At 39.6% G+C, this 12,642-nt stretch overlaps 1 long non-coding RNA gene across 1 annotated transcript in view; it reads left to right on the top strand.

Annotated features, from left to right (window-relative positions):
* The window catches only part of LOC144612778 (uncharacterized), a 95,026-nt gene that overhangs the window by 3,108 nt on the left and 79,276 nt on the right, over positions 1-12,642 (top strand). Inside the window, exon 2 of the long non-coding RNA XR_013549837.2 lies at positions 3,378-3,583. This is a non-coding gene — a long non-coding RNA (uncharacterized LOC144612778). The remainder of the gene's footprint in view (positions 1-3,377; positions 3,584-12,642) is intronic.

The following is a 12,642-nucleotide window of genomic DNA, read 5'->3' as shown; positions in this document are numbered from 1 at the left end:
GAACATAAATATGCAACTGTATTTTCTTTTCTTAATTTATAGAATGATAACTGTGTTCATATCTTCACTAAAGAGTCAGGGTTCCAACACTGATGGTTCTGTTGTTGTTGAGACACATAGGAAGACATTGATGTTACCATATGATTTTAAAAGTTTACCAAAGGCCATATTATTTGCTTTTAGAAACACATATTTGACTTGGAACTAGAATTCTGACCAAAATTATAATCTTTAAATGTTCTGAGAAGCCTAATGTGTTAAAATTGAGACAGACCCAAGTGGACTTTGAAAGTGTGTATAAGGTCCATTTCTGTGAGACCAATTTCTAGACTTTCACCATGCAGAATTGGCATAATGGGCAGGGAACCAAAGAACTCCAGGCAGTAGGAAAGGGGAGAGGTAGAAAGGACAAAAGCCCCGTGGCAGATTCTAGAAAGAAAAGCAGAGTGGTAGGTGAAGTGACTCTTATTATCCAAAGTATATATTACCCAATCTCTGCAGTTCACTAGGTTGCACAGGGAATCAAAGTCATGGAAATACGGAAATATTCACCAATGAACCGACCACTTATGAAATCAGTCCCCTCTCAAACATTCCTTGCTGCCCAATATTAGCATCTAGGTAGGCCCAGTATGTTAACATCTTAGTTAGTCTCTGGTAAATTCATCAACCTTGTAAACATCTGAAAATGCAATGTAAATACAATGCACATTCAATCCACGGTGCAATATTGATCTTGTAAAAGATTCAGAATTTCATAAAATGGATGCAAGTGATGTTGTAAGAAGTAGGAGAATGATGGGCTTTTTTGACAAATGAAGCCCCGGATGAGTTACTCCAGTGGACAACTGAAGGAAAGAGCTAAAGAAGATTGCTGACCAACAGTCCCTTCAAAAAAAGAATGATTTTTTAATGCCCAAGTATCAAAGAGAAGCCCATGAGAAAAATGAAGAAGCCCTATGATAAGTTTTCAAAAGTGATTTTCACTACATTATAGTGCTCTGAAAGTCAAGAGTGAAGGAAAAGATGTTTGTATTTTGCTAGAATGCATTTTGCAGGGGAAATTATACTCAAAAAACCCCCACATTTATTCATTCTTCGTTCATTATGAGAATTGGCACACAGTTGCAAGTGTAAAGGAAATGTTGAATTTTCTGTTCCATTTTTGAAGATAAACTCCTGAACAATTTTTCAGTATCTACTATGAAAATTTGGAGCCTGTGTCAAGTAAATTTTAAGTGGCTTTTTCCAGTATAGTTAATCTCAGATATGGGCACTCTCCAATTATCTTGAAAGATGCCTGAACAACAATCCAGGGCAGTCATTAGATTGAAGGGGGGAGGGTGAGAGAGGAGAGAATGAGGGGCTGGACTCTATCCTTGGATCCCTCCTGTTGTTCTTTGAGGCACAACCCACATCTAGAACTTGGGTATAGTCTGTGCTTCCTTAAAAGTGATCCTCCAGCTGTACCACATGGAGCTCTAGCTTTGTAAGTGCTACAAATGTATAAAAGAAATGAAAAGTATCTGGAAAGCAATTTGTGTGAAAATTCTTTTATGCAGTCCTAGTGACAATGCAATGTTCATGATATTTCCATAACATCTGTAGTTCTGCAAAACCACCAAACTGGAATTTCCCCACTTCCTTTGTCTAAGAAAATATAGAAGTATAGACTTATGATATTAATACTTTAGTGATGCAAGTGCCTCTTCTGAATTCACCTTTTTGGATACTATCAACATTTAGGAACTCCCCATAATCTTTGAATTCTTATCCACAGACCCATCAGTAAATATTCTTGTGAAGGAGGCTTTTTAGAATTAAATATGGGTTCAATGTTTTTTGATATTTGTCAACATAAGCTATGAAGTAGACCTCCCCACTTCTTCCCAAGAATAAAACATTGGAGGCAAATTGTGTTGGTTAGCCTTTTTAGCTACAAACAACTGAGTCCATTCTGGCTAGCTCAAGCCATAAAAAGGATGGATGCATTTTTAAATAGAAGGTAGTTTACATTACCTTTAAGAGAATTGAAGAAATTATGTCAAGGCTAATGACCAAAGCCTGGCTTCCAAAATGGCCCATTGAGAAATCAGTTGCCATTGCTGCTACCAAGACTAAGCAATAAATGCAAGTACTCTAACTTATTGCAATTCTGATGGCTGTGAGCACATCAGATGCATTTCTGCCCTGGGAAACTCACCTTTGCAACACTCCTACCCCAAAGGCGAGATAACTATGCTGCCACCTACAGAAGGAAAGCTCATCACAGACCCTCTTTCCTCAAGTTTATCTCTTAAATCCAAAGTCTCATGCAAGTGTATATGATTGGTAACGTCTATGTCACATGACTGTGTTTCAGCTGCAAGAGAGGCTAGGAATTCAACTGTTTGTGGGGGAAAGGGCCATATACTGTAGAAATTTCCCCAAATATTAAAGGTTATTAAAAATATAATGGGCAGGCACAAATATGATTAATGCCCATGACAAGGATCTACAAAGTTCAATTAGCCTCTCTCCTTGCAACCCCTTCCTGAGGAAAACAGCCCCAAGTGAGTCTTCATGTATAAGGGTGCTAAGGCAATGCAATGTGTGTTGAATGAAACCAGCTCCACTCACCTGCCCATGTTGGGCAAAGTCTGCTGCTCTTTGTTGGTTTGGAGTGGAACTTTATCCAACAGAGGAACTTCATCATCATCCCTAACTTTTACTGAGTACTTAATTAATACACCAGGAACTGCATCTTGGGACCCATGCACTTGGAGATGTTGGGTATGGTGGACAGATGTATGCTGTTTATCCACCCAGAATCACTAATTTCATTCATTGTTCCTCCAGACCCTGGATGGAGCATGCAACCAAGAACTGTTAAAATCAGGGAGCTCTCCCAGGACTTTCCTACTGGACATATTGGGGAAAAGATCCTTCTACTCCACCCACCCTCCACCCCCACCCCTGCTTTTTTCCCCTCTGGCAACAGTGTGTAAGCAAATGATTTCCTAGGGAAAGAGGAACCAGCCTTAGGTGAACGCCTCAGGGCAACAGCCACCCACCCTCCACATGGAGATGGACCTAGAGAATTTGAAAAAGACTCTTTTGAGAACCCAGGTTTCTACCACATTATAAAGAGACTTGGGTATAAAAAAAGATACAAAAGGCAAGTTTTAATTAAAAAACTAGCTTGATCCTAAAAAATCTTCAGTGTGGGACATTGATGGTAATGAGGAGCATGAAGTAAGAAATATAATTAACAGCACCAAATCCAACCAAAACACCTTGGAATCATTTTATTATATTGACATTTGGGAATGAACCCTTGCCTATAAGAATGATAGTTTTTTGTTTTGTTTTGTTTTAATGTCTTATTTATTTTTCAGAGAAAGAGAGACAGAGCATGAGCAGTGGGGGGCAGAGAGAGAGGGAGACACAGAATCTACAGCAGGCTCCAGACTCCGAGCTGTCAGCACAGAGCCCGACGCAAGGCTCAAACCCAGGAACTGTGAGATCACGTCCTGAGCCAAAGTCAGATGCTTAACCGACTGAGCCATCCAGGCGCCCCAAGAATGATTAGTGTTAACCGTAGGTAAGAAATATATTTTTATTTCTTAGATGTACTCTCCATATTTAAATAACCATATCCAATATATTGATCCAGTTAGTCATTCGGGTTCTTTTGTAGCTAACTCATCTAGCTATCTCACCAGTACTGAATATTACTATAATCGTGAATCATACTGAGATGGTAGTTGTCTGCAAGGAAGACAATGCAATAGGGCCACATGGAGGAAGTGCCAGGACTCCTGAAGATGAAAGGAATACCACCAAGACTGGCCTCTGACAAAGAGCCAAAAGTCTAGAAATGTAAAAGAGGAGCAAGAATAACACCGTTGACTTTGCCAAAGACAACGCTCCTGCCACTCCAGTTCCCCTTCCTTTCCAATGTGTCTCTTCTACAACCGAATTATATCTCAGGATTTGAAGAGTTTGTTTTGATTCCAGGCCCTTCTTTGCTTTTGGAAAAGTCACGAATAAAGAAGATTAATGATAATGATTCTATAGTGTAAATATTACTACAATCACAGCTGACTTAGAATGACTTCCTAAAAGAATTGAGAGTGGATCTTTTTCTCTTTTAAGTCCATTCACAAGTAACTTCCTGTTTACTGATTGCTCTTCTTTTTAAAAAAATTTTTTTAAGTTTTTATTTATTTTTGAGATAGGGAGAGAGAGAGACAGCATGAGGGGGGGTGGGGGTTGGTGTTGCAGAGAAAGGAGAGACACAGAAACTGAAGCAGGCTCCAGGCTCTAAGCTATCAGCGCAGAGCCCAGCTCAGGGCTCAAACCCACAAACCGCGAGATCATGACCTGAGCCAAACTTGGCAGCTCAACCGACTGAGCCACCCAGGAGCCCCTCATTTCTTTTCTAAACTGCTGTTTGGAGAAACCACTTCTAATCGCAGACAGAGCTGGTAAACCTACCTCAATTCAAATATCCCTTGTTTGTTCCTCGAGGAATAGATTCACATTCATTGCTCCTTAAACATCTGGAATAAAAGTTTGTATTTCCAGTTTGAGCCTGGTTTATGATGAGCTGCAGGATTGCTTAAGGGTTATTGCTTTTGGAAAATAAGATAGCTATATAAAAGACATTATCCAAATAAATACCATGTACAAAGGCATTAGAACTATGAGCCTGAGCCATTAAGAGACTCTTTAGCGTTTGAATTTAAGAGAAAACCAACAGCAAAATTCAAAAAGGCATACCTTTGCAGTTTTCTTTTAAGAATTTCTCTAGGGGTGCCTGGGTGGCTCAATCGGTTAAGTGACCAATTCTTGATTTTGGCTCAGGTCATGATCTCACGGTGGTGAGATTGAGCCCCAAATCCAGCTCTGTGCTGATGGCATGAGCCTGGCTGGGATGTGCGTTCTCTCTCTCTCTGTCCCTCCCATGCATGTGCTCTCTCTCTCAAACTAAATAAACTTAAAAAAAAAAAAATTCTCTAAAGAATTTAAGGATTAAAGAACTAAAATTAAGTTAAAATTTAAGGATTTCTGTAAAAGATTCATATATAATTTTAAAAATAGATAAAATTGGGGGCGCCTGGGTGGCTCATTCGGTTAAGCTTCCTACTTGGGTTTGGGTCATGATCTCATGGTTTGTGAGTTCAAGCCCTATGTCAGGCTCTGTGCTGACAGCTCAGAACCTGGTGCCTGCTTCGGATTCTATGTCTCCCTCTCTCTGTCTCTGCACCTCCCCCCCTTGTGCTCTCTCTCTCTCTCTCTCAGAAATAAACGTTAAAAAAATTTTTAATAAATATATAAAATTATATATAACAATTATATAGAGAGAATTTATGCATGTAATTTATGCATTGTAGATATAATTTATTTACATTATAAATTATATATTATAGTATGTATAAATTTATATATATTTATAAATTTATATGTAGATATACATTATATACATATAAATATATTTTATATATATACAAAATGATGGCTATGGACACAGTCCTAAATGCATGATATTAATAAAACCCTGGGTCCTTTGCCCTTAAAATTCTAAAAACATTTTACATTTCTGCAAATGCTTTTGAAATAACCCCAACAAAAACATACTTCCTAAGAAACAAGTAGACTCCGAATACATATTTTTTCATTAAGATAATTGGAAAAGAAGATATATGTGGACAAACATCATGCTCAGTAAATTCTCAATAAAGCCCAAATGCTTGAACATCAACATATATTTATTGTGGGTATTAAATGGTTATTAATTTTAAAAATTAACATGAGACTTGTTTGATGGAATTTAATAGGATTACATCTCTTGATGGAGTCCAGAGCCTTTTCTGAGGGACACTGCAATTGCTGCTTCTTAACTGAGGGATATTTGCCAGATGCTAATGACAGGCGTATCCTAACCCAGTGGGTAGGACTAATTGCACAAGTGGGAAGTCGTAGCAACAGAAGCCCAGCCTGGAGCTGGCCTTTGTCTCTGTTTTCTCAATTGGTAATGTTTCCACTGGAAGCATTTAGGGATTTTTTTTGTTTCATTTTCCATTTACCATTGTGGTATATTTAGGTATTATTTGTACATATTGAGAATACTGAGGAAAATAACAGGAATATAAATATGTGTACTTTACATATGACTTCCTGCATGTTATCATTTATGCGTGTGTAGATGTGGATGCAGGTGTGAATGTGTATATGCGTCTGTGTGTGTACACATGTCTTCCATAGACGGTGCTGGAGATACACTAACATATTTTCACCCTGTAGAGTTCCGTTTTCTAAATTCTAAACTGACCATCCTCTTCTGTCTGCTAGCTTTTCCCTTCTAATGCTATAGCGTTTTTTTTTTTTTACCCTTTACTAAAGCTTGAGTAGATTTTAATCTCAGTAATCCAAAATCTTTCTTCTCTCCCTCCCCCTGTCTTTCCTTCCTTTTCAAGTTATTGAGAGCCTGCTTTGTGCCCAGTCTGCATTAGGCCTTAGAGTAGAACAGACTTGGTTCATATCTTCACAGTCGAGAATGCCGTTTAATGTTGTTTTTTCAAATAATTAATCTCATTCATTTTGTATTGTGTTGGTCCTCTAAGAAGCAGACATCAATACAGACTTAGGTGTGCAAGAGGCATATTTGGGGAATTGCCTGTGGGGGGAAAAGGGAAGAGGAAATGTGAGTAGGCAGAAACCTTCAGACTGCACTGTAGGTCTGATACCTGTGAACAGAGTCAGCGAAATAAGGGGGATTGTCTTGGAAAAGCTTCAAACCACTGTGCATCATCAGCCAGGGCAATGAGGAGCTCCAGCAAGGAGCCTATTACAGGAGACTTGTGTTGGATAGGAATGGCATGACTCCGGTCCTCCCACCTTGCTCAGCCATTATCCAGGAGCAGCCTGGGTAGAGGTGGTCTTGGCACCCATCCCGCAGCAGATCCTGAAGGTATGGCAGCTGGAGGCTGCCAGCTAATGACAGTCCTTACAGCAGGTTCTCTCGTGAAGGGAGATCTACATGGTACACTCCCATGGCTGCCATAAGGGTAGATTTTAGAGTTTTATCCTCAGAGGAAACTTGATTCTCAAGCTCTTGGTATAGGTGGGAATAGAGTGGGAGGAGAAACGTTTCACTGCTGCCCCCTGTGAAGACTGCAGATATCAAGAAATTAACTTTGTGACACTTACATGAGTGCAGACCTGTGTGCTTCCCAGTTTTATCAGAGAGGTCATTATTTTGGGTGAGGCAAAACACTGGAAGTGCTACTCCACTGGAAAGGTATGTAGGAAGTGTATGTTTGTAATGATGCATTTCTTAGGAATCCTAAGGCTCTGTATCCTTTTTGCACTCTGGTCCCATAGTAGACACCTACCAACAGTCAGGTATAGAATTATATACACAGTAGGCATCTTGCATCACCTATGTCTTCTAGATCGCTCATGTCATGGTTCTTCCTGGGCTAAAAATCTAGGGGCATCTTTGGATTGCATTTCCCGTTCTCTTAAAACGAAATAAAACCAAAACCAAACCATCTCACATCACTACCACCAACAAAAGACCTGCAGCAGAGGAAAAGAAAGACTGAGCATGAAAAATGAATTTAAAAAGAAAACCTAGAAAACCAAGTGATTATTTCAAGAATAATTAATGACCCTAGTGCACTTTGACTGAACCTTTCTGCAGGTTGCCTCTCATCAGATAGCATCAGATAGAGGTTCTGAGAACTTAGGCAGCCCACAGTATTTTAATGAACAACATACCAGGCAAATAACTCCCCACATTCAAAATTATTACTACCAAGAAAATGTTGAAAAACCAGAGCCAATAGTCAACTGAACTCTTCAGAGCAAAAACAGACAAGCAAACAAATAACTGAATCAGTAAGTGTCTAGGTATGTAGTATGTCAGGTGAAGATCTGGTGATTGGACTTTTTTTTTTTTTTATGTCTGCAAAAAACACTAGAGAAACAGGAGAAACTTGCTTCTTGGCTTCCAAAAAGCCAAGGAAATAGGAGAACACCAGACACAATGAAGAGCTAAGAAGGTGATGAGGACATCATCTCTGTTGCCTCTTTTCTACTTTTTTTGGACATTGGGTCTTTATGTGTCCAAAATACTCACTCCATTATGTTAATTAATTTAGAAACATAACTGTGATTCCTTTAATGTTTTCGAAGAAACAATAAATTAGAATGCTTAGTAAAATTTAACTAATTATCTAGATCTGTACTGTCACTAGCCACATGCTACTATTTTAATTTAAATTTACATTAATTAAAATGAAGTTTAAAAACTCAGTTCCTCAGGTGACTAGTCACATTTGGAGTGCCCAATAACTACAGCTATTGGACAGCTCTGATCTAGGTGATTGATTAGATTTAAAAATAAATTGGCCTGGTATACAGGATAGTCAAATAGCTTCTCACTTGCAAATGATTAAGTAAACACTGCATTTTTTTTGTTTTAATTATTTAAGCAATCTCCATACCCACTGTGGGGCTTGAACTCACCACCCAATATCAAGCCAGCCAGGTTCCCCAAAGAGCGCATTTGACTTTAGCAAATGCTTATTACTTCTCCTTGCTGTGAGAACTTCCCTCCCTGCTTTCCTTCCTCCCTTTGCTTTGTTTATCCTTTTATTGTCTGGTGAGGAGAGTTATGCTTCCAAACATTCTCAATGGGTATAGCCTCTACCTCCCACCTCTGGTGCTGACAGCCCAAAAAAGAAGGATAAAGAAAAAGAGAGACCTCAGATCAGTTAAAATATCAAAATAGCAATCAACTGGAGATTGTACCCTTCCTCCTAGAAAGGACCTTTCTGATCAGGTTAAATTCAAGTTTTTTTTTTAATTAAACAAAATTATATTCTCTTAATTTTATATTTTATTTATCCAAGTAATGATAAAAGAGCTCAGAGTTATAAAAAATGAAAAATATTTTTGAAAATCAAGAGAAACAACTTAATTATATTTTCAGAACAGATTTTTAAAAAATCAGTGGCTTATTTCTAAAAATTTTTACAATATGTTTTAAAGAAATCAAAAATATTTTTATATTTAGTTTGGTCAAATGTCATATATCCAATTAGGACACTAGTCCTATTGCTTAAATCATTAATAAAATCTTACCCATTAAAACAGGTACTAATTTTGAATTGAGTAGTGTTTGCATGAATAAGAACATTCATTCATTTTATTAATTGTGCAGCACATATGAATCTTACAGTGATAGATCTAAGACTCACAGAAATGTAACTTTCTCTATTACTCTACAGCTGAAATTAAACCATCTCTTAAGCCCTATATGGCAGAAAGCCTCATCTTGCCTATTGACTCTAAACTCCATCACTTCCAGATTTTTCTCAGTTAATTTTGGGTAAATCCTCCAGCAAGTCAACTGTCATCACTTCCCTTCTCTTCCCCTTCTCCAAGGCATGGTCTCATTTATTCACTTATCAAGTATTTGTTGAGCTCCTACTATGTACCAAGACCTAGGAATTGAGAATATGATAAAGAAGACAAAAAGCCCTTGTTTTTAAAATTTTTTTTATGTTTATTATTCATTTTTTAGAGACAGACAGCATAATCAGGGCAGGGTCAGAGAGAGAGGGAGACACAGAATCTGAAACAGGCTCCAGGCTCTGAGCTTTCAGCACAGGCTGCAAGATCACAACCTGAGTGGAAGTCAGATGTTTAAATGACTGAGCCACCTACACGCCCCAGCCCTTGCTTTTATGGAACATATGTTTCAGGTGGGGAGCTCAGTGGACAGCTCTGGAGCTGAAGAAATGGAGTCGGATAAGAGGGTGATGGGAGAGTGTCTAAGCACTTAATAAATTCTTTTTTTTTCATGTTTATTTTATTTTTGAGAGAGAGCGCGCAAGGAGAGGAGGGGTAGAGAGAGAAGGAGACACAGAATCTGAGGCAGGCTCCAGGACCTGCACTGTCAGCACAGAGCCAGACACAGGGCTTGAACTCACAAGCCATGAGATCATGACCTGAGCCGAAGTCGGACCCTTAACTGACTAAGCCACCCAGGCGCCCCAATAAATTCTTATTGATCAACTGAATTTGTTTCTTACAGGCATTTTTTTCTCTCCATTAATATGAAAAGTTGTATGGAATTGAAAATATGACCAATAGCAGAATAAAATGACATTGAGAGATATAAATAGAAAATGTTTGTAGGATCAAATGATTTTCTAAAAGTATCCTCAAGACAATATCAGTAAATAGGTCTGATTATCATGTTTTGGTGTACTGATCTTGTTGACTTTTCCTGTGTCCCAAATCTGAAGGTCACCGACCCTGAGCTCAATCACCTATTAGCCAGAAGACCTTGAACAAGTCATTTAACATATCAAGGGTATGATTTTATCACTGTTGGAATAGGACAATAAAACTATCACCCCTACTTACATATAATAGTTGCAGTGAGGATCAAGTAAAAGGAGAAAAGGGGAACTAAAATTAACTCGCATGTCCTTTATGTTCCCAATCCTGTGCTGCTTGGCTTATAGATTCCATCTGTCTTGACTTTCTTGGTTGCAAGTGAAAAACAACCCAAATGGCTTTAAGCAAAAACACAACACATTGTCTCTCTTAACTGAAAAATCCAAAGATAGATCTAGGCTCAAAGGTGTCGCTGGAACCCAGTCACTCTCTCACTTCTGTTCTTCTCAATGTTGGCTCAGTTTTCAAACATTACTGTCCCCTGTGGTCACAAGATGCTTCCAACAGCAGCAGACCTCATTCAAGTCTATTAGAAGTAATTTTCCTTTTCTTAGGATTCCCAGCAAAAACCTCAATGAGTTTTATTGACTCTTTTGGATCATGTACCCATCCCCAAACCAACCATTGCTACCAAAAGAAAAGTCATATTCTTTCTAATTGGCTAGGATGAGTCACGTGCCCATATCTCAAGCCAATGGTACAAACAACACCACCATCATTTTATGAACCGAGAGAGGAGTTGGTAATCTCTCTGAAGGAAATTGTGCTATGGTTTCCAGTAGAGGGAATGGACAAAGCAACAAGTATCAATTACCTGTATATAACTTTTAAGGCCCAGGCCCCACACAGGATGATGGTAGTGCTGGGAGGCAGATGGGAGGGATAAACAGTGTCACAAGACCATACAAACTAGTATTCCTCCGTTTTTACCTCCACCTGCTATATGAGAACATGAGTCCCTCCCAAATTATGGGAAGAAATGTCAGCTTCCTCCCAAATTATTCTGAGAGTCCCTGGAGATTTCAGCAAGGAGTCTCATGTATACATGTGAAACATTTCTTTTGGGTAGCACTCAGGACTTGTAGCCTTTTCCCCCTTTGCTGTGGCTTCCTGTGATGTTTCTGTGGCTGTCAAGGCTGAGGCGCTCAGAGCACAATGCTGTTGCTGCAGTCCCCAATGCCCTCCAAAGAACAAACACTGCCCATGCTGCTGAAAAAAACAAACCCTTTAAAAAGTGGTGTTTCTTCCCATGTCTCTGGCAGGGACTCTGTGTGAGGACAGTACCCTTCACTGCCATTTCTGCCATCTGGTTCCTCTTACCTGACAAATGGGGGTCAGGTGGTGTGTACCCAGCCAACAGGTAAGCCTGGGCTGGGGCTGGGGCACAGCTATTTGTGATTGTAAAGCCCAGTCTACGGAGCCATGGAGCCAAGGGAAATTCCTAGATGCAGTGCCCTTTTCAAGTCCCAGTTCAAAGCCCACATACAAGGAGATGGGGGGAAGCACCAAGGTAGAGAGATGGACATGAGCCTGAGTTGATTGCCTGATGATTTTCCCACAGCTGCTCTCCCAGAGCTTCTGGCCTGGGCAGGCATGGTATTCTGGGAGGGGAGGTACTTATTCGGCCACAGGCATTTTAGTCAGTCAGCCTGGGTGTCTCCACTTTTTCTTGAAGTTCTGTCACGCTATGAGTTCCTGGGGACTGCGCTGGCCATCAAAATACACAAGAAACTTCTGAAAATCATGCCTTTCCTTCAGGGGTAGCTTATTCCTGCTTCTGGGGCAGGCCCAGTGTTACAACTCTTTCTCTCTTAGGGCTCCTCCTTTCTGCAGATCCATGCCTGTGGCAGTGATAGCAGAGGAGGTGATTGCCCTGCTGGTCCTCCAGGCAGTCCTCAAACATGTAGCGTAGACATTATAAATAATAACGATGGGGCACCTGGGTGGCTTAGGTTAGGCTTCTGACTTCAGCTCAGGTCATGATCTCACAGTTTGTGGGTTCAAGCCCTGTGGGTGTCAGGCTCTGTGCTGACAGCTGGGAGTCTGGAGCCTGCTTTGGATTCTGTGTCTCCCTCTCTCTCTGCCCCTCCCCTTCTCACGCTCTGTCTCTGTCTCTGTCTCTCTCTCTTTCTCTCTCTCTCTCAAAAATAAACATTACAAATTTTTTTAAATAATAATAACTATATCTCATACTAACTGAAAGCTTACTATTATTATCCATAGTTTGAGGTGAGGTTCACTGAGGCAAAGAAAAGTTTAGTAAATATACCTTTTATCCCATGAGGCCAGGTATTTTTTTGTGTCTCGATCCCTGATGTGTTTCCAGTGCGTAGCACAGGGCTGACCAATAATAGTTATTCAGTAGATTTTTTCTTTTTTTTTAAATGTTTATTTATTTGGGAA

This window comes from Panthera onca, chromosome C2 (assembly GCF_046562875.1).
Source record: "Panthera onca isolate mPanOnc1 chromosome C2, mPanOnc1 haplotype 2, whole genome shotgun sequence".
NCBI classification, from domain to species: Eukaryota; Metazoa; Chordata; class Mammalia; order Carnivora; family Felidae; genus Panthera; species Panthera onca.
Note: the sequence above shows the minus strand (reverse complement) of the source record. Positions and strands in the feature narration are given on the sequence as shown.